Consider the following 24074-nt stretch of genomic DNA (forward strand, 5'->3'; position numbering starts at 1 on the left):
GAATTGAAAATAATGAAGTAGAAATGAAGGACTGAGTAATTTATTTTAAGTCATCAGTATATTTTGGTCTAGATAAGAACACCACCAATTGTATGTTTAAAAAGACATTTGTGGACACAATGTACTTTGGGTTAGAAGGAAAGAGGTTATAAAAGAGATACTATTTAAGATTCTGCAAGGCACATGATGGTAGCTCAATCCTACATAAGTTGACAAAAATTCATAAAAGGCATGCATACAAGAATTTCTTTGACAAAAGTGTTGTGTTCGAATTTGAAGATAAGAATATGTTGTGTAAAAAGATGTAGTTGAGGACATTGATAAGTTTCCTATTTCTGACATGGTTTATGAGACTATATATCTTAAGAGGCTCCAACAACCGACTCATACATAACAACTAGAGTAGGCACTCTGCATGGTTCGGCACTGATTCCTTTTGTGGTTTCTTAAGGTCAATATGAGTTAGAGCCAAACCTATGGCAGACAAAGTCATCTTTTCTAAATAAGTATAATGAATATAAACATAAAGAAACATTGAAATATCAGATTATATCTTTTCTTCTATCTCCAGTGTGACACAGATTATCCTCTAGAGAATCATGTTGCCTACACCTCTGCTGTCTTGGAGTTGTTGATGGGAACTTGTCAAGACTTCTTGTTTCTGACTATTCCTTTCCTGGATATTTGATTGTCTTAAATTCCTGCTCAAATAAATAAAATTTTATCTTATTCTCATTCCTTTGATTCATTTCCTCCCTCACCGTTTCTTTTAGTCTTGCATTTTGTCTTTTTATTTTTCCCCTAATTTTCAAGCATTAATTTAAAGAGGCTAATAGTTAAAGTGTTTGCATGGTTGTAATATTCTAATGCTACATTATCCAATTTTCATTTTCTCAGAGTTTTGAAATTCAAATAAATTGTCCTGGGGAGCTGAACACTGTAGCTATCATGATGATTTTATTCTGTATTCATAAACAGTAACATTCATATGCATAATGATGAAATTGTCATTAAAATAATCATATTAAACATTTGCCAATTTATGAACCCTGCTACAACTTGGCTCTAGGATGACTCACTGCCAGTTACTTGATTAAAAACAATTTATCCCCAAAGTCTATACTCATTGATGGATTTAGATATAATCAAATGTCTGAACTCATAATGTGCAATAAATAAATAAATAAATGAATAAATGAATAAATAAAACAAAACCAGAAACTATATAGGAACACTCATTTGGGAAACAGAAACATGTGAACATTTATGTAATTTAAATTCTTTAACAAAAATTGTATTGGTGTTTGGCCACTTCTTTTTAGATTCATCTGAAATATGATTTATTCCTATCATCTGTATAAAGAGATGGAATCTGATTTAATGTGACCCAATGCCACACAAAAAGGTATGTTTCAATAATATGTTTTAAAGACACATTGTATGGAAACCAGATGAAAAACATCAACACATTCATTTTTCATCAAGTAATGTCAATACAAATGGTTCTATGGAATGTAATAGATTATCATGGGGTGCAGTCTGAAGAGAACCCTTTTAAACTAGACAGGAACATTTATAACCTACACCCGGAGCCCAATCATGGCTTGATTTTAAACCCAGAATTATAAGTCGTTTCAGAAGCAGAATGTTTAGTAATTGATTTCATTTGACAATTTCTGGAATAGGGAAAATCTCCTCTTTAGTTTTTTTTTGTTGTTGTTGTTGCTTTTTTGAGTATAGGATTAATGATAAAGCCTCAACTTGATCTGCAGTGAAATCATGCAGTCGTCTGCATGATTACGGTCCATAGAAGGGACATAAGATCCTCTAAGTGTCGTCTCTTCTGTTCCTGGAGGGTGAAACCAGTATTGGCATAACCTTGCCGCTGCTAACTGCAACCAAGGTTAGACTCAGAGAAATCTTGTAAATTTTCCAACTGAGCGGGCCACTAATTGGCCCACCTTTGGAGGATGTGGGAGGAGAAGGGGAGGAAGGAAGATCCATTTCCTGATGTTCCTGAAAACGGTTTAGAAATACAGAGGGATGGGAATTTACCTACTTTTCCTTTTGGGGGTTATTATATCCCATCGAATGATTCACATTGTTCTAGTGTCCAAGTGAGACCATGAAGCAAATTTAGCCCTGGGAGGAACATTTCCCTTTCTCCATTAATTAAAACAGTGTTTAAACCAATTAATCAGAGTATAAAGCTGAATAAATAAAGCAAATGTGGAATATCCTTAAATGCGAAGCACTGTATAAGAGTATCATGCAACATAATTTATACTTGAACTGCAGTGTGTTCTAAGAAAAAAATTTTCTTTTTTTTTTAAACAGGGCATATATTTAATTTCCCCAAATTACACAATTATCTATTACTACAGTTTTTAACACTACTCCATACAGAGACAGATCATAATTGTGAGTTTGAAGCATATACATGGCAAGGGTTTTTACATCAAGAAAAACATTATATATATATATATATAATTATAAATTTAGCTATGGAAGTGAATATTTATTTGCATAAAATAAGAAATCATTTTAAAAATCACTGGATAATTGGAATTCCTATTCCATTTCTTCTTTAAATGGCTTTAAACAATTTATCAGAAGTACCTATATAGAACTGTGTTTTTATTTTATTTTTTTAACAAGTTATTAGGGGCTCATACAACTCTTATCACAGTCCATACATATACATACACCAATTGTATAAAGCACATCTGTACATTCTTTGCATTAATCATTTTCTTTTTTTTCTCCTCTTTTCTTTTTTTACATTTTATTAGGGACTCATACAACTCTTATCACAATCCATACATATACATACATCAATTGTATAAATCACATCCATACATTCCCTACCCCAATCATTCTCAAAGCATTTGCTCTCCACTTAAGCCCTTTGCATCAGGTCCTCTTTTTTTTTTCTCCTCCCTCCTCTCTCCCCCCTCCCTCATGTGCCCTTGGTAATTTATACATCGTTATTTTGTCATATCTTGCCCTATCTGGAGTCTCCCTTCCCCGCCCCCTTCTATGCTGTCCCTCTCCCAGGGAAGAGGTTACATGTGGATCCTTGTAATCAGTTCCCCCTTTCCAACCCACTCACCCTCCACTCTCCCAGCATCGCCCCTCACACCCTTGGTCCTGAAGGTATCATCCACCCTGGATTCCCTGTGCCTAAAAATTCTGTGTTGTTATTAAAAAGTTAAAAGCAAAATATATTAATATCTTTTCCCAAGCAGGTGCTACAAGAATTATTCTGAGCTTTCAAGTATAAATGCGGTGTTGTGCATATCATTTTGTGAAATGAGTGCATTTTGTTTAGAAAACATTTTACATCTTCAAATTTTGTAATAGTCATAGTGCAGTAAGAAAAGGGTAGCAATTGCCTATAAATATTTTGTTGTATTTAATTTAGAGATTTTATTTTCAAGTACTCATAACATTTTTTCATATTTGTATGCTTTCAAGTGTGATGCATTTCTGTTAGATGTCTTTCGATGGATTGTATAGTTATTCTGTAAAACAAATATTCATACATATTTATAATCATCAAGTGCTGTATGATGTATTTAGAAAAGTAGTGATTTTTCAACAAATACCCACTGAGCATAGAATTAAGAGACAAGTATTGAGTAGATACAAAGTGAGGTACTGGGGTTGTAAAAGTAACAAATGCAAATAATAACCTTTTGAGCCTACACTAATTGCCTTTGAATTGATGGTGACCCATCGGACAGAGGAGAGATGCTCTATACTTAGGCTTCCATGGACTCTGAGTCTTTACTGGAGAACACAGCCTATTTTTCTTACATGGGGCAGTCGAACTGTAGACCTTTAGGCTAGCAGCCTAAATTTAAATGTTTCATTCACAACATTACTAAGCCTTCTTGCCATGACTCTCTGAAAACAAAGACCTAGAAAAGTCTCTTCACTAAAACGATTCCAAAATCAAACCATGTACAATTATGTATCACATAGTTTATTTGGTACATGCTTGAGTTCATACCTTGAGCTCAGGTATAGAAAACTAAAATCCTCATTCCCTTCTGTCTCTCTCAAATTAGAAATACCTTGCTTTCTTTTTGGATCTTGTTATGGAGGTTTCTTACAATTCTTATTACAATCCATAAATCAATTGTATCAGGCATATCTGTATATATAGTGCCATCATTATTTTCTAGACAATTACTTTCTATTGAGCCCTTGGTGTCAGCTCCTCTCCCACCCCCCGCCACCCTCATGACCCCTTGATAGATTATGAATTATTATCACACTGACCACTGTTTCCTTTCCCCATGGTTTCTGTTGTTCTTTCCCCTTGAGGGGGGTGTGAGGCCGTGTGGCCATTATTATGATCGGTTTCCCCTTCTTCTCCTCACCCCCCAACTTCTCCCTACCCATCTGTTACTGCTAGTCCCATTCCTGCTCCTGTGTTACGTGGATCATGAGCTCTTATCTCTCTCTATATGTTTCATTTTTTCATAGTCATCTTAATCATTTTATGTTCTATATTAAATTTAAGGTTACATTTTAAACATGTACTTTACGATATAAACACTAGAAAATACATCCCCTTATTTTCTGTACTTGTTACCTTCTGTTCTACAACAGAGTATTTCTTCGTCTTTTTTTTAATCATCTTATTGGGCCTCTACAACTCTTATCACAATTCATACACACATCCATGTGTCAAGTACATTTATGCATATGTTGCCATCATTGTTTTCAAAGCATTACTTATCTCTTATCTACACCTGGGTACATGCTCCGGTCTAATCCAAAGTGAGAGGCATCACTGGGGTCATGGTGGTAGGGACTGAGGAAGCCTCAGGCAACCAGAGGAATATTGTGTGTGTCATTGGTGCTCTACTGCAACCTGATGACTCATCACTCCCTGTGACCCCTCTGTGGGGGATGCTCCACTGTCTACAGATGGGCTTTGAGTCTGCTCCAACCCCCTCATTCTCAACCATATGGTTTTGTTTGTTTGTTTGTTAAAGGTTTTCTGAAGCCTGTTACCTGGTCCCAATGACACCTCATGATCTCACAGGCTGGTGTGCTTCTTCCATGTGGGTGTGTTGTTTCTCTGTTGGATGGCTGCTTGTTTCACTTCAAGACTTTAGACCCCAGATGCTATATCTTTTAGTGGTTGGGCACAATCAGCTTTCTTCACGACATTTGTTATGACTTCAAAAATTGTGCTGGGAGAGTGAGCATCATAGATTGCCAATTTATTAGAACAAAGTGTTCTTGTATTGAGGGAGGGTATGAGCAGAGGCCCAAAGGCCAATCACTACCGCAGTGTATTGCCATATAAATATATGTACATAGGTCAATACCTCTATTTTTATGGTTTAAATTATTTACATATAAACATATCTATGCTTGTACCTCTATCCATAGATTGGCTTCCTAGATCATTCCTCTGTTTCCTTTTACCTTCCTCCTGCCCCACCATCACACTCACCCTACTTCTGCCACATAATACTTCCTCTCAGATTGCTATTGCTTCAGCACCCCAGGGTCTCTATATCATCTTTGTTATCGATTTTGATTTTTATTCCCTAGTTGTTCCCCTGTCTACAGTGCTGTCTACCCACCATACCTTTCCCCGTCCCTGTCTTTCCCCAAATCCCCCAGGGACGGTTCCCATTGCTTTCTCCTTGAGCTTGCTTACTGTGTCTGTCTTATGTAAGTAGACATACCAACAATGACATAGACCAACCAAATAAAAAACCAACAATTGAAAATAAATTTTTAATGCATAATTCCAGGTCTGTCCACTGACCTTTATGATTATCTGCCCACTGGTCCTAGGGAAATTTCAGGAACTTCTCTTCCTAGCCTCAAGTCTATTTTGGGGGTCTGATTAAGGGTGTTGTGTCTTGGCTTTGCTCCCATTACTGCTCTGTTATGTTCTCTTCTTGGTTTGCCCCATTATGAGTGTTCAAACTGCATTTCCTCCTTGCTGTGTGTTCCCAGTATTGTCCTCTGTCACAGTATGCTCCAGTAAGGGGTCAACATGTCATGAGCTGTTGTCAGCCCTAAAGTCCTCTCCGTGCCTTAGCAGTTCCATGCAGGTATGTCGCCCTTTAGGCTTGGTGTGCCAATATGGGATCTATACGGACTGTCCCTTTCTCTTTTTTATTCTTGGTTTGCTTCTTTGTGGGCGTGCTATACCGCCCCCTCAACCCAACCTGTAAGTTTAGCTTTGTTCTCTGTCACATGTACTCCTAGGGAAGGGATCTGTTTGGCTTTGGTTGAGGCTGGTCCTATAGCCCAATCTTTTCATGCCTTCTTCCTCATAGTTACATTGACCTCATAGTTTGGTGCTCCATGTATGCACACTCCCAATTCTGTGGAGATGTAACCAATACCCTGCTCCGCCCCTGCCCCCACCATGCCATCTTCTCACTCTCAAAGCCCCCACCCCCTTTTCCCCTTAGTTTTTGTTGGATTAACATGTACCTCCTTGGGTTTAGTCTGACCTCCACCCAAGTTCCTGGACTTCAATCCTAATATTGTGAGATAAGTGGCTTTTCTTATTGTGCTGGTTATACTTGCCTCAGGTGACACATGTTGTACTTGGCCTTTTGGGACTGACTGACTTTGCTTAGCATAATTTCCTCCAACTCTTCCCATGAAATGACGTTTCATGTGATCACTAGTGCTTTTTAGTGATGCATAGTACTCCATTGTGTTCATGTGTCAGAGTTTACTAATTCAGTCATCTAGTGATAGAAATTTAGGGTTTTTTTACAGCTCTTTGCAATTTTGAATTGTGCTGCAGTGAACATTGGAGTGCAGACAACTGGTTGTGGTCCATTTTTTACATTTTCTGGATATATGCCTAGTAGAGTGACAGCTAGGTCATAAGGTAGATCAATTTCCATTTGTTTTAGATAACACCAAATCACTTTCCACAGAGGCTGTACATGTCCACATAACCACCAGCAGTGGAGGATGGTATTGTAGATTTTATTAATAAGTCCTTTGCTTTGTCATTGCTAAAAAAACTCCCAATCTGTGGGTTGCCTTGTTACTGTCTTGGTGAAATTTTTGACCCACACAGGTGTTTTATCTCTAGTATATCCCACTTGTCAATTTCAGGTTCACCTGTGCATGTACCTTTCCCTATTGCAGTTAGCCTATATATTCCTTGGGCCAAGGTTCGTAGGTTTGTCCAGAATCCTTCGATAATGGTCCTGATAATTTGGGGTTTTACTTTTAGGTCTGTGATCCACCTTGAGTTTGTTCTTGTACATGGGGTGAGGTAAACATCTTGGTTCATTTTCCACATGTGGATATCCATTATTTCCAGCACCACTTGAAGCTTTGGGGGCTTATGAAAGATCAGTTGTCTATATGCTGATGGTTCTATTTCTGAGTTTCTGTTCTTTTCTGTCAGTCTGAGTATCTGTCATTATGCCAGTATCATGCTGTTTTCACCACTGTGACTGTGTAGTAGGTGTTAAAGTAAAGCAAGCCCTCCAACTTTGGCCTTCTTCTTGAGGAATTCTCTGTTAATTCTGGGCTTCTTCCTTCTCCATATGAAATTGGTGGTCAGTTTTTCCAATTCTTTGTAAAAGGTTGTTGGTATTTAAATCAGGTTAGTGTTGAACTTATAAAGTGCCGTGGATAAGATTGAAATCTTTACTGTTTAGTCTTCCTATCCAAGAGCATGGGGTATTCTACCATTTGTGGAGGGCACTTTTGATTTCCTATAGTAGGGTCTTGTAGTTTTCCTTGTAAAGGTCTTTTGTTTCTTTGGTTAAATATATTCCTAGATATTTCCATTTGTTCTTGGCTATTTTGAAGGGTACTGCCTTCTTAATCTCCTCTTCCATGGTCTTATCTGATATATAGAGCAAATCAATAAACTTCTGTTTATTGATCTCTTTTCCTGCCACTCTTCTGTAGTCCTCTGTCACTACCAGTACTCTTGTGGAGCTTTTGGGATTTTCAAGGTACAAAATCATGTCGTCGGCAAACAGTGATAGTTTCACCTCCTCTTCACCCAGTTGGATAACTTTAATGTCCTTCCACTGTCCTATGTTGTTAGCTAGAACCTCCAGTGCAATATTAAATAGAAGTGGGGATAAGGGGAAACCTTTTCTGGTCCTCTTTTACAGTGGGATTGTCCTTATCCTTTTTTAATTGATTACGTTGTTGACTGTTGGCTTTTTGTAGATACCTTGTATTTACTTGAGGAATTTTCTTTCCATTCCTATATTCTTCAGAGTCTAAATTAGGAATGGGTGTTGGATGTTGTCAAATGTTTTTCTGCATCTATAGATATTATCATGTGATCCTTATACATTTTCTTATCAATGTGGTGTATAATATTGATGGATTTTTCAGATATTACACCATCCCTGCATCCCTAGAATGAATCCTACCTGATTATGGTGGATGGCATGTCTTATATACTTTTGTATTTTATTGGCCAATATATTGTTAAGGAATCTTAAATCTAAGTTCATTACAGATATTTATCTATAGTTCTCTATTCCTGTGGGGTCCTTGCCCTGTTTGAGTATAAAATTAATGCTGGCTTCATAGAATGAGTTTAGGGGCTTGCCATCATTTTCTATGATCTAGAATAACTTGTGAAGGATTGGTGTCAGCTCTTCCCTGAATGCTTGGTAAAACTTTCCTGTGAAGTCGTCTAGTCTGGGAGCCTTTTTCAATGGTAGCTTCTTGATAACCATATTTATTTCTTCTTTAGCTCTGGGTCTGTTGAGGTTCTTCACCTGTATCTGGGATAATTTAGGAAGGCATCATTTTTTCCAAGTATTTGTCCATGTCTTCCATGTTGTTGGATTCATTAGAATACAGACTTTCATAGTACTTTGTGATTATCCTTGTAATCATATTGGCTCTGTTGTTATTTCCCCTGTTCCATCCCTCATCCTAGCTATTGATGTTTGCTCCTTCCTTTCCTTGGTTAGGTTTGCCAGCAGTCTGTTGATTCTATTGATCCTTTCAGAGAACCAGCTTTTGCTGCATTAATCTTTTGCATCATTATTTTGTCTTCCCAGTGGTTTAACTCTCCCCTGATTTTCATGAATTATTTTCTTTTGTTATTTGAGGGTTTGTTCTGTTGACTCTGATAAAGTTGCTGGAGATTTTGTCATAAGTCTCTCTTCACTTTTCATATAAGCATCTATTTCTATCAAGCTACTTCTGATAACTGCTTTCAACATATCCCATACATTTTGATGTGTTGTGTTCTCCTTCTCAATAATTTCTAGAAACATCCTAAAGTCCTCTCTAATCTGGGCCAGTACCCATTCATGTCTCAGAGGTTGTATTCCATTCGAATTGTTTTCTCTTGTTTTTCTGGTTGTCCTTTTATTAATCTCCAGTTTTATGGTGTGGTGATCGGAGGACATCTGAATAATCTCGATGTGTTTGAATTTACTCAGGCTAGACTTGGGTCCCCAGCGTGTGGTCTCTTTTCGGAAATGTGCCATGAGCACTTGAGAAGAATATGAATTTCTTTTTCATTTGGATGGAAAACTATATATTTCTGTCAGGTCCAGGTCCCTAATTGTGGTGGTTAGCTTTGCAGCCTTCTTGCTTAGCTTCTTTCCCAGTGATCTATTTTTCTCCGATAGTAGTGTATTAAACTCACCTACTATGATTGTTGACTCTGTGATTTATTTTTTCATCTTTTGAATAGTTTAAGGAATTCTTGCCTTCTTTTCCCTCTGAGGCACTGTTATCTTCATAGTTGTTATTGGCACATTGGTTTCTAGGTGGAGTTGGGCTATATTGTGGTCTCCTGCTTGTGCTTGCTGGATGTTGGTCTTCTGATCATAGTGAGTCGTCAAGGAAATTCTGCAGCGTTGGGTGTCTTAAGGCGTATTCTTTGAGTTTTTCCTTGTCCTGGAACACTATCTCTCCTTCCATCTTAATAGATAATTTGGCAGTATAGAGGATTCTTGGCCTGTTGTTTTTTTCTTTCAGCTTTTGGAGTATTACTCCATTCTCTACTCTTCATGGTTTCTGCTGATAAGTCTGAGCATAATCTTACCTGAGAACCAAAGTATGTGACTGTCATCCTTTCTCTTGCTGCTTTTAAGAGTTTCTCTTTTTCCTCAAAGTTGGATTTAGTCTATTTGGTGCATCTCTGCTTCTTGTATGAGTGTCTGATTCTCATTAATTAAGATGGGAAGGTTTGCTTCCAAATATTCCCTTGCTAATTTAGTTGTCACCTTCTTGTGTCTTGTTCTGATAGACTTATTATTCGAATGTTGTTCTACTTGATAGTATCTGTTATTGATCTCAGGTTTTCTTCCACCTTTTTAATTATCTTGTTTAACTATTTTTCTCATTTGTTGAATTGCCCTGATTATCTTTAAGGTCACTGAACAATTATCTGCTTCCTTTAGTCTGAGATCTGTGATCTTGTGTGTAGCACTGGTGCTTCATCCATTAACTCCTTTATTTCCCTTTGGTGTGTGGACTTCATCCCTTAACTAGTGGACTTCATCCCCTCTATCATGGACTTCATCTTCTCTATATGTGGGCTTATTCTGCATTGTTACCCTCATCTCCTGCTTTATTCCCAGCAACATTCTGAAAAATTCTTTTGTGACAGACCTACATCTGATTCCTCTATGAGCACCATTAACTCTGCTGTCGTGTTTTGTCTTTCCAGGATTTTTTTGTTGTTGCTGTTGATAGTGTTGCAGTATGCTGGCATTCATGTGTTGATTTTGTAGAGGTGAGCGCCATGATTCTGGGACACCAAGGATACCTGAGCTCTTTCTATGTGTGATTGGTAGGGGTGTTTTTGAGGGCTACTTGTGGTTTACTATGGTGGTGGTTTGGACTGCTGTATAGGCAGGGTTCCATGATGACTCAATGGCTAATGATGCTGTGGGTCCTTAGAGACTGTAGTGAGGCTGGCGACTGTATGTTTGCCCTGGGGAGAGGTAATCTGGACTGTCAGATCATGATTATAGCTTTATTTATTTTTATATTTTAAAGGCACATAATAGAAGACAACAGTGGGGACAGTCTCACTACTACTTGAGAAGGTGCTGAGTGAAGGTGGGACCAACCCCACTGCTGCTGGTGCAGATATTGGGGAAAAGTCTCCACAGGGTGGAGATATCTAACACCAGTGTGGGCAGCTATTGCTGTTGTGTGAGAGCATGAGACAGCCCACTGATGCTGTGTGTGGCAGGTGTAGTTGTAGGCTGAAAGGACCAGTTGGTGGTTGCAACCATGTTGGGGACTGAGTTAGTGTAGGGGCGGTTAGCCCTTTGGTTTTGGTCACTGATTCCCTTCTGGACAAAGAATGTACTCTCTGCTGCTCCTCGCAGTCCTGGAGGGACTGGGGAAGTTCTTAGGATCTATGAACCACACCACCAAGCTGTGTGCCGGGCCACATGCCACTTTGTTGGGGTTTGTTGAGCTATGCCAGCCTGCAAATTGGGCTTCACATTGCTTCATAGGCCTCTTCCATGTCAACTGATGGGTCGCTGGCACACACACAGTTTTCCAAGCTCTGCTGGGCCATACGCTGCTTTGCAGGGCTCCCCTGGGTTGCAGAATGGGCTGCTGGGCCATGCATCATTTTTCCAGGTATTGCAGATGTGGCTGTTTCATGCTTCAAATCACTGTGCACCTTTGTGTATTAAAAATTAGCTATGTAATAATTTTCTGATAATTAGCAGCACCTCTAACCTAGGTCAGACTGTTATCATATCTGTCATATCTTTCCAAGTCTCAGAGCTTCTCCTTTTTATTAAAATCACTCCTTGCACTCTTCTTACACACTAGCAATTTTACATTTATTAGAAAGTACTTCTATCATGCTACATTACTGTTCAAAGTAAGGTTATTATTTTCCTCTCAATTAGGATAAATAACCTTTGGAAGTTGGGTTTTTCCCCTCCCTCCACTTTGGCTGGAACATTTTAGGATTAACTACTTCTATGTGAAATATGCTAATGATATTTAAAGCAAATTTGACTAACCAAGGGAAAAAAAACTTGTGAAAATAAAATTACCAATATGAGGAATTAGAGTGTATATTACTACAGACAACTATGCACTCCCAAAGTAAACAACCTAGGTGAAAAGGACCAATTCATTGAAAGGTGAAAACCAAAATCCTCATTGTAGAAGAAAAAGATATATACACATAAGGGGAACAACAAAGTTCTGTGGGAAAAAACCTTACATTTTAATTCCATTGTCCGCAAATTATTTGAACCCGCCTTTTATGTGTATGTCTATGCACATAACATAAGAACAAGTATACACACACACACACACACATAAGGATGATGCAACATGGGCAGTGTTTCATTCTGATATGAATAGAGTTGCTACAAGTCAGAACCGACTTCTCACCTAACGACATATATATATGTAGATAGATATGTAGAGTATAGCTACAGATATAAATATTGATACAGGTGCAGGTATAGATAGATCTGTAGATAAATCCTCTAGCTACAGATATAGATACTGATACACATGCATGTATAGATAGATCTGTAGATAAATCCTCTAGCTACAGATATAGATACTGATACACGTGCAGGTATAGATAGATCTGTAGATATATCCTCTGGGGGCTTTGTGAAGGCTTGGTCCATATCACCTTTCTTAGCTCTGGTGATCATCTGAGTCCTGGCATTCCTCAACTTCTAGATACATCGTTTCAAATGTTTGATTCTATTTTCACATGGCCATCCCTTCTATGTCTCTGTGTCTATTCTCTTATAAGAATGCCATTCATACTGGATCAAAAACCCGCTTTCATTGCTGCTAGGTCCTGTCCAGTTGGTTCCAACTCATAATGGCATACAATTAGCCCCGGTACACATTATACTGAATTGAGATGGTATGTCAGTCTATTTCAATTCATAGCACTTTTATGTAGGGTTTTCAATGCTATAAATCAGTGGTGCTCAACCTTCCTAATGCTGTGACCCTTTAATACAGTTCCTCATGTTGTGGTGAACCACCAAACATAAAATTATTTTCATCACCACTTCATAACTATAATTTTGCTACTGTTATGAATTGGGCAACCCCTGTGAAAGGGTCGTTTGACCACCAAATGGGTCACAGCCCACAGTTTGAGAACCGCTGCTAGAAATCTTCATAAAAAGGTAGACATCTTTTCCCATGGAAGTAGTGGTGGGTCTGATAGTTAACAGTCTTAAGTCTAACTCACAGCACTACCTGGGATCCCACTATATTCAAGTATGATGACCTCATTAACTGGAAATGTTTCAAAGGACCCTATTTCCTAACAAGGTCGTGTTTATAGGTACCTAAGGTTAGAACTGCGGTGCTGGAGAAGAATATTGAAAGTATCATGGACTGCCAAAAAATGACACATCAATCTGTCTTGGAAGAATTACTATCAGAATGATCCTTAGAAACAAGTATAGTGCCAGATATTGGCCCTTGTGTTTGTAAGCCACTGAGAAGGTGATTGAATAAGAGATTCTTTCTCAAAGTCAAGGCAACCACGGGGATGTGGATGTAGCAGAGCCTGTCGAGGTGGAGGCTTCTGCATCTTCATTTGCTGATAGGCTGTGACTTGATGTAAGGCGAAACAGCTGCAAAAGTACTGGTAAGTGAAGAAAAGTTTTAAGTTGCTGTGGTAGTTACATATTGTGGTGTCAACTTGGGGATTAAGAGTGGAGGGGTGGAGTCTAGCCTGTCAATTGGGATATAGCCAATGAGGTCTCTGTGTGCATGGCATTCTCCTGAGGATTCTGAGAACTCCTATCTCCTCCTGAGAGGCAGCAGACACTCTCTTGGCTCACTCCCAGAGAGACATTGCAGCTGACAAGACACATGGAACTATGCTAGTGCCCTGAACTGAAGGAACCACAGGGAGATCCCTGCCAGCGCTGATATACCTCTACCCACACTGGATCCACAGACTTCCCACCCACTGGCCTGTGATCCTCCTGCATTTGGTGTCATTGCATGTGTTTCATGTGTCTGCAGAGGACTTTATAGATTGTTATCGGACATGGCCTAATATTGGACTTAAAGACATGATCTGGACTGGGATGTTTTCCCAATATTCAACTGATCTTGTATATAAAACTTTTTCTTATACACATATGTCTCCCTGGATTTGTTTCTCCAGTCTACCCAGACTAACACAGTTGTCAAGGAGTTTAGCCTTCTTGGATCTCAAATCAATGCTTATGGAAGCAGCGGTCAAGGGAACAAAGACATCTTGTATTGCACAAACTGCTGCACAAGACCTCTTCAGAGTATTGAAAAGCAGGGGTGATATTTTAAGGGCTAAGTTATGCCTGATCAAATCCATGGTATTTTCAATAGCCTCTTATGCATATGAAACTTAGTCATTGGATAAGGAAGACCAAAGAAAGTTGATGCATTTGAATTCTGCTGCAGGCAAAGGACATTGAAAGTATGATGGACTGCTTGAAGGACAAACCAATCTCTCTTGGAATTAGTATGCCCAGAGTGCTTCTTAGAAGCAAGCATGACTGGATTTGTCTGGGAACAAAGTTGTTCAAAGCAAATACAATATTTTTATTGTAGTGATACATTTTCAGAGCTGTTAAATATTCTCCTAGAGATTTATTCATTTCCCAAATGCATTAATATTTATTTTGTTTTAAAATTATTCAAAAATACACTTGAACATTTTGTTTTTAGTATAATCTCACAGATTTATTCATTTTCAAAATGTACTTATAATGGGCTCACATTTATAAATGCGATAAAATGGCCGTCATTTCCAGTCTTTCTAAGAAAATCACAGCTATAGGGCTGGCTAAGCTCTAGCCCTTTCCCCTCCAATTAGTTGTATTGTTGATTCATGTTCTATTGTTACAGAAGCTGTAGAGAATGATGAATTAGCCTCATATTTTACTTCCTCTCAGTTACTCACATTGAATAATAGGCTGATCTGTATTAATGAATGACTATTTTCAGTTCTTCTAGTGTGGCCAGGAGAAAGTAGTAATTTTACCAATTCCCATTGCCCAGTGGACTTGACTACTTCTTAGAATTTTTGTTTGCTTTATCTATTTAGAAGTCCCCTCTTTCTGACCCCTCTGCTTTGTGCATCACATCAGTGTGGCACAGCGCCATAGTCACGTTCAAGTCTCTCCAAGCCCCTCTGTGCTCTAGGATTCACCCTACACGTTTGCCACGAACGCATTCCATCCGTGTGTGTTTGGTATTTTTTGTTGTTGTTTGGTCATTTTAAGGGATATCGTTGCTGTTCTGTATGAAATATGGAGAAAAGTTTAGCACAAAATCAAAACAAAATGTTCTCTTCATTTTCAATGGTCACTGAATCTGAATACTGATAAAACCAACCAAACAAAAAAAAACACCTAAAAGTTTGAGTAAAATAAAATGTTTAGGTTTGACTTTAAATTTTACTCTTCGAGGTCACTGGTTGTCCTTTCTGATGGTCTGTTGCTCATGACTGGGTAGGACTATGCAGTTGTGAAGTGCTTATGAGCCACCAAGGAGAGTGAATAACTTGTTAAATATGTAAATATGGGGCACAGTGCTCCTTTGGGAGTGGGCTCTGAAAATAAGCTGTGTGGTACCCTAACATAAGGATTGGCCTCTTTGTTATCCAGTAGGCTTAAAATGAACTATCCAAAAGCAAAAGGGGGATCTCAGACCCATCAGGAAGAAGAGTTGGATGTAGAATGTGTTATTTGGACCCAAGATCACTGTGCTGAGGCACGTTGGTCCACGAGACAGAAAGCTATGGTGTCAGGGACTGCTAGGGATGGTGAGAAGAGGCAGCAGAGGCTGCAAGACCGGGAGCTGGCAGGAAATAGCAAATTGGACTTCCCTGCCCATAGAGGGAGAAATCAGAGTGCCTCCAGAATTGAGTCTTGCTGAGGGCGTCAAGTACCTCAAGGAACTTTCTGGCAGTTAACAGAATTTTGTAACATCTGTCCCAGCAAGATGAGGGCATGGCGAAGGGGGCTTTTGTGCTTGGTTGTAGTTGTAGGCGCTATTGAGAAGATACTTACTTTACTGATGGGATAATTATATCCTGAACATTTCTGATCTTTGTAATCAATCACTTCTTTATGAAAGCTCATTATTTAAATATGGTCTATGAGCTCTGTGTGGCCATTGCCACAAGTCATTGAACAGGGTAGAAAAGAAGAGATGGCTTTAGGAGGGGCAGATGGTATCAAAACTGGTACAGGAGGTTGAAGAGTGGAGGCATGTCCGATCATCTCTCCCTCATTGGATTCAGCCTTGAACTGATGTAGATTACAATTCTCTCATCCCCTCATGAAGTGAGAATATCAGATCGTGCCTCACTCCCTCTAAAAGTTGGTTATGGCCTGATAATTAGTTCCTTTTTGCTTATCTCTCTGTATTAAAATTCTTATATAAGAAGAATTCACAAGCCTCTCTTGCCTGCTTGATCTCTATCTCTGCTCTGCTAATCAAAGAGTAATAGATAGTGGCCCCAAGGCAGGCAACTCTGCTGTATAGTTGAAGATCGAGGACCAGTAATAATAGTGAATAATCTAAAGGTTTGTTGAGAAAACTAATTAGCTAATACTTGTAAAGCCAATGTAAATTAGCTGATTTTTGTCCTATATAAATGTACATATCAAAAAGGAAATTCACAAATTCCTAAAAGTCACAAGCTGATGCAGGATTTAAAAAGCTGAGATATTCACTCTGAAAGTTATCTGCCAGAATTTTTCTTTAATGAATAATTCAACATTTAATCCATTAATATTAACCTTTTCATTTTAAAAATAGCCTAATGTCAAATATTTAAAATGAAAAGGTTTTTCGTTTTAAATATAGCTTAATGTCAAATACCACAATTCGTCTGTCACTTTGTCTTACTATGGTGACTTGTGTGTTGCTGTGATGCTGTATACTATGCCATAAGCAAGGTCACTCTTAGAGGGCAGAATTTAGTATAACTTTTAGTCAAAGCAGCCTAGGAAAGAGAAATAAGTGATACACATCTGACAAACACTGGTTAATGGAAATATGCATAGCAGTGGAAAACACTCTGCTGTGGTAATGGCAGATGAGTCCCTAAGGTTGGAAGACACTCAAAATCTAACTGGGCAAGAGCCGCCTCCTCCAAGTCAAGTCATCACCATTTGCTGATGTGGCTTAATTCAATGAGAGCAACAGTTGTAAACATGCATTGTGATCAGATCATCCATGTGATCAGAGTGTGTTGCTTAAGGAAACTTGAAGTCATCTAAGTGAAATGGAATATGTAGTGATTGATATTAGTATTTGAAATGAATTGGCATTGATCATTTTGAATTTTAAAGGCATATTGATCATATACTTTGCCAGGCATCATTAATTGAAGAGGATTGGTATTGCATTCATCATCATAAAGAACATTCCAAGGTACGTCTTGAAGTAAAATACTGTCAGTGAGGAAAATATCCACATTCCTACAAGGAAAAGCTCCACTTATTTACACATCAACCACTGATGCCAAAGATGAGTAAATTGAAGATGTTCCCCAAATTATGCAGTCTGAAGTCCAGTAAATATGCAATGAACATGTAGTGATACTTACTGATGGCTGGAATGCAGGGTATACAGCTAAAAAAGAAGAATGTATGCTAGAAAATATGGTCTTAATAATAGAAAAAATTCTGGAGATTGCATGCTAGAATATTGCAAGGCATGTAATTTATCCATTGCAAATACCTCTATTAACAACATAAAGGTAACTAGCATATAAGCAAGAACTAATATTACCGAAGGAAAAAGTTCAAGTTTCTCTGAAAGGTACTTAGCCAGAGAAAAGTTCTAGGAATTGATAGAATGCCAATTGAAATTTTTAATAAGCTGATAAGGAATTAGAAGCACTCACTCATCTATGCCACAAAATTGGAAGAAAGCTACTTGGCCAACTGACTGGAAGAGATCCATATTTCTAATCATTTTAAATAAAGGAGACCCAGCAGAATGAGAAAAATATAGAACAATGTCATTACTATCACATGCAAGTAGAATTTTTTTATTTGAAATTCAAGATCATCCAACAAGAGTTACAGAAATAAATTGACAGGGAGCTGCCAAAGAGCCAAGCTAGATTCAGAAGAGGACCTGGAACATATGATCCCATTGCGGATGTCATATCAATCTTGGATCAAAGCAGAGAATACCAGAAAGATGTTTACTTGTGTGTTATTGACTATGACAAAGTAGTTGACTATGTGGATCATAATAAACCTCAGTTAACCTTGAGCAGAATGGGAATTCCAGAATACTGTGTTCGTGTAGAACTTGTACATTGATAAGGTTGTTCTAATAGAACATGGGAATAATGGTTGGTTTAAAATCAGGAAAGGGATGTGTTAGAGTTGTATCTTCTCGCCAAATTTATTTAATCTGAAAATTGAGCAAATAATCTGAAAAGATGGATTCCATGAAGAAGAATATGGCATCAGGATTGGAGCAAGGCTTATCAGCAACCTGTGCTACACAGATGGCACCACCTGGCTTGATAAAAGTAGGGATGACATGAAGCACTTGCTGATGAATCATGAATTTCACTCTTCAGTATGAATTACAACTCAATATAAAAAAAGGTCCAAATCCTCACAACATCATAATAAATGGAGAAAAGATTTAAGTTGTCCAAAATTCTGTCTCCCTTAGATCCACAATCACTACTCAGGGAAGCAGCGGTCACAGGATCAAGTGACTCCATTGCATTGGGCTAACCTGCTGCGTCACTTTTTAAAAAGTGTTGAAGAGAAAATAATTCACATTGAGGACTAAATTACACACGAGCCAAGTCTTGCTATTTTCCATTACTTCATATGCCTGTGAGAGTCAAGGAAGACTGAAGAAGAATGGGTGTGTTTGAAGTATGATGGTAGCGAAGAACAATGAATGTGCGATGGACTACCAACAGAACAGGAAAATCTCTCTTAGTAGAAATATAGCCAGAGCGCCCCTTCAAGGCGAGGCTGGCAAGATTTCTTCTCACATACTTTGGCGACATTTTCAGGAGAGACTCGTCCTGGGAGGACATCACGCTAGGTAGTGCAGAGGGGCAGTGAGAAGGAGGAAGGTCTATGCAAGATGGATTGACATAGTGGGCACATAGATGGGCTCCAATAAAAGATCACTTGTGAGGTTGGCATAGCACTAGGAGGTGATTTGTTCTATTGGATACAGAATCACATAATACAGAGCTGTCTGGATGGCACCTACCGCTAATGTGCACATGTGCCTCACTGGACGGAATACACAGAGACAATGGAGAAACTGAATGTTATCGTTCAGAATAAGGCCAGGGCCAAATTGTTGGAAGAGCATCACTTGCTATATGCAAGTTGAATTGGAAACCAAAGAAAATGAAAAGAAATAATGAAGCCAAAGTATGAAGTTGAGTATATTTCACCTGAATTTAAAACAACGTTTCCTGAAGAGTTGATGTGCTATAAACTAATGTTCGATCAGCAGACAAGTTGTGGCATGCCATCAAAGACATAATATATCAAAAAATATGAAGTAAACAAAAAGACAAATAAAAAAGAAAATTGAAATGAACGTAGAAGAAATTTTAAACTTACTGTTTTTTATGATATAAAACGATGAATAGGAGTAAAATATTAAAGTAATGAAAAGTTAGTAAAAATTTCTCTGATTTGTATATTTGCCAACACTCTCACTCTTTTAAAAATGTGTTCCGTGGCATATAATTCACATATAGTGCCACGCAATAGTTCAATCACATTTTAAAAGTTGTAAAATCATCATCGCAATCAATTTCAGAATATCTTCATTTTGGCATCATTGCTATTAGCTCTTGATTTCACTCGGCCTCCCATGCCTGATGCCCAAGGAACCATCCATTCAGTTGCTGTCTCTATAGATTTAACTAGCATGGATTTTGTATACAAAATCAACAACAAAATTTTAACTAACAACAATAAAAATTAAAACAAAAAAATTCATTCAAAAAGAAAGCAAAACAGGGTAAAACTAGAATGAATTTATAATGGATCAAAAGGCAGATCATCCATTCGGTTTAATTTTGTACGTTAATGTCTTTTTGTCTATCAGTGTGTCGGTGTTGCTGCTGTCGAAGCCATGTTCTTATGTGCCACTTGGGTGCTGTCAAAGCCAACTGCATTTGTATGCACATATTACTCTATCAGCAGGTCCACCTAGGTAAGCTAGGCTGGACAAACAATGAGAGAAGAAAATAACCCGACCAACGGTTCCAGAGGGACATGAGAGCGTAGGAGGTAGGGGAAGGGAGGAGGTGTTGGCCAACACAGGGACAGGGGCAAAGCGAGTGGTTTAAAACCAGTGCCAGGGAGGGAGTGGCCAAGGACGAGGTAACTGAGAGGAATTACTGAAACCAGAATGAAGGCTGAACATGGTAGTGGGACAGGAGGAAAGCATAAGGAAATAGAGGAAAGGAGTAGGAACCAAAGGGCATGCAGAGAAGCCTAAATACAGACATGTACATATAAAAATATATTTATGAATATGGGGGAAATAGACCTATGTACATATATTTATAGGTTCAGTAGTAGGGTAGCAGATGGACATTGGGCCTCCTCACACACACTTCCTCAATACAATTACACCTTGCCCAGCTAAACGGTCATTCCATGATACCCACCTTCCCGACATGATCACTGAAGACAGACGTGTGTATAAGCAAACGTGGTGAAGAAAGCTGATGGTGCCCGGCTATCAAAAAGATATAGCATCTGGGGTCTTAAAAGCTTGAAGGCAAACAAGTGGCCATCTAGCTCAGAAGCAACAAAGCCCATAGAGAAGAAGCACACAGCCTAAGTGAATACAAGGTGTTGAATGGACCAGGTAGCAGTCACCAAGGGGAAAAAAACCATCATTGTGTGATCACCTTCCTCACATAAACGCTGAAGACGAATGTGTGCATAAGCAAGTGTGGTGATGAAGGCTGATGGTGCCCGGCTATTGAGAGATATAGTGTCCAGGGATTTAAAGGCTTGAAAGTAAACAAACGGCCATCTAGCCCAGAAGCAACAAAACCCACAAGGAAGCAGCACACCAACATGTGTGATCATGAAGGGCAGAGGGGACCAGGTTTCAAACAACAAAGGCAGCGGGGGTGGGGGTGGGGGTGGGAATCGTATCACCGTGAATGAGGGGAGTGCGTGATGGGGACCCAATGCCCATCTGTAGACAGCTGGACATCCCTTGCAGAGGGGTAGTGGGGAAGGAGATGAGTCATTCAGGGTGTAGCAACAATGAAACTCAAAACCTTCCTCTAGTTCTTAAACCCTTCCTCCCCTCCCAATTATCGTGATCCCAATTCTACCTTGCGGACCTGGTTAGACCAGAGGATGCACAGCGGTGCAGTAGGGATCTGGAAACACAGGGAATTTAGGATGGATGAACCCCTCAGGACCAACGGGGAGAGTGATGACACCGGGGTGGGGCGGGGTGTGGGGTGGGCGGGGGAGAGGGTGTAGAAAGGAAGAACCTATCTTGGGGATCTATATGTAACCTCCTCTCTGGGGAATGGGCAATGGGAAGGTGGGTGAGGGGAGACGCCGTGCAGTGTAAGATAAGATAAAATAATAATTTATAAACTATTAAGGGTTGAGGGGGGAAGGGTAGCGGGGAGGGAGGGGGAGGGGAAAAAAGAAAAACAAGCTGGTTCTAGGAACCCAAGTGGAAGACGAATTTTGAGAATGGTGAGGGAAATGAGTGTATAAGGGTGCTTGACTCAATTGATGTATGTATGGATTGTGATGAGTTGTATTAGCCCCAATAAAATGATTTATTAAAAAAATGGCAGATCAATAACAAGTATTACATTTTAATGTAACAGCAAATGCAAGAATCCATTTTGGAATGCTTTCTGCGTGATAGCAAGGCTGTTCACAGCCCCAGTCAGAGGGTATTCACTGGAGGTTTAATCCACGTGTATTTCTTTTTCCTTTTTAAAAAAACATTTTATTGTGGGCTTAAACAACTCTTATCAAAATCCATTCCACGTGTATTTCTCCTTTACTTTTCTTTTTAACTGAAACAATTTTGAAATGGGCCAAAGGGGATCAAACAATATTACATTTTTATCTAACCACTTATGGCCTAATTAACTTTAAATGTTCTCTGTTTTATAACAAGGCTATTCACACCCCTCTACTATGATTAAAGTAAATTGAAAAATGGACTGCCAGAAGAACAAATAAATTTATCTTGAAAGAAGTATAGCTAGAATGATCCCTAGAAGCAAGAAAGACTAGACTCTGTCTCATATACTTTGGACATGTTTTTAGGTAGGACCAGTTCCTGCAAAAGTAGATAATTCTTGGAAAAATAGAGTCAATGAAATAAAGAAATACCTTACTGAGAAGGACTTACATCATGGCTACAAATGGATTCAACCGTAACAACCATGAGGATGGCTCAGAAGGAGGCGGTGTTTCGTTCTATTTTACAGAAGGTCTTTATGAGTGGGAACTGATCTGATGATGCTTAAGAAGAACAACACATTTCTAACAGGACTTTTTTCAGAGTGTCGGTGGTAGTAACCACGCACCATCTGGTTATTCTGCCTCAGGGTTGTAGAGACAGAGACAGATAATATTTGAGGCAGCACCGTGGTTATGTGCCTAGGCACTAATTGATAGACCAGCAATTTGATCCATTGTTTGAGACTGTGTCAAGTCCATCTTTCAATTGATCTAGTTAAGAGTCTTTCTCTTTTGTACGGAATCACATTATAACAAAATATAAGGTCCTTATCCTTCCTGATAAAATGTAAATAGTAGTCAAGGCAAAGGTTCAGAGTCCTCAGGTCTAAGCAACAGTCAGACTGTACTTCTTCACAGATAGAAAGGCCAGTTCTTCCAGCAGTGTTTGCACTAGCTGCTCCACGAAGAACTATTTGGCAGTTTGGATTTGGAATGTTTATATCGTATTGCATATTTTCTAGGAAAGTTCTACTTTATCCTTTGGATTCACACTGTGTTGGGATACATTATACAGCAATGGGTTTTTGGGAAATGGGAACCATGCACCTGCAACATTTACCTATGATTGAAAATGAATTTATTTATCTATCTATGTGTTAAATTAAATCATCTTAATGTATACCTTTAAACATAGAGAGTCAAGATTATAGATATTTACCAATTAAAAAATAAGTACAATTATTTTGAAAAAATTCTAAAGTATATATATTTTGTTTGAATATATGTGACATAATTATAAATGTGTATGTATTTGAAATATGAGGAAATCATTTGTAAATTTTATGCTTTATATATTTATTTATTTAAAAATTATTTAGGCATTATTTATTAAATTTACATTCAGAAAAAGTAATTATTATTATGAAGACATATGTAGTTTGATATCAAACTGCTTCTCCACTATGCAGGGTCTTTAGATGTGAAATATTTCATTTCACCCTTTAGCTAAGTAGTTAGAAACCATTGAATTTATCTGTAACAGGATATTTTAATAAATAAACCCTTCAAGAATTTTTGAAAATGTGTCATTGATTGGGGAATAAATAGACCATTTCTAATTATTCTGGCAGGTTAATGAATGGGGGGGTTTGATCTAAATATCATATCCAAAGCAGTGAAATATTTATATTCCAGCTGGCAGAATAATTTAAACCCCGATTACTTAACTGAGTATATTCGTGAGAACAATATATTGTTTTCAATAGCTTTATTGATTTTAGGTCTGTTGAACCCAGCACTTTGCAATTTTATGGACTGGTTTCATTGACTTCCTTTTAATGTAATGTATAGTTGCTTTCAGAAAGTGCTATCAAAAGTTTCTGGCCCCTGACCTTACTTACTTAAGATAACTAACCTGTTGAATCTATTATTTTCAGTGGCTTTTATAGAGCAATAGTAATATTCATTTGGGTTTCCATTATGAACAATAACAAAAGCAAAAGCTAATTTCTAGTCAAAGGTTTAAAATTTTAAATTACTGTAAGAATTTCGTTTGTTGAAATAAACTTTTTAGAAGAGTGATTTGACCAGAGGTAGCTGCATAGATCTACCTTTGTGGACTAAGCTGTG

Source organism: Tenrec ecaudatus, chromosome 7, assembly GCF_050624435.1.
Source record: "Tenrec ecaudatus isolate mTenEca1 chromosome 7, mTenEca1.hap1, whole genome shotgun sequence".
Taxonomy (NCBI): Eukaryota; Metazoa; Chordata; class Mammalia; order Afrosoricida; family Tenrecidae; genus Tenrec; species Tenrec ecaudatus.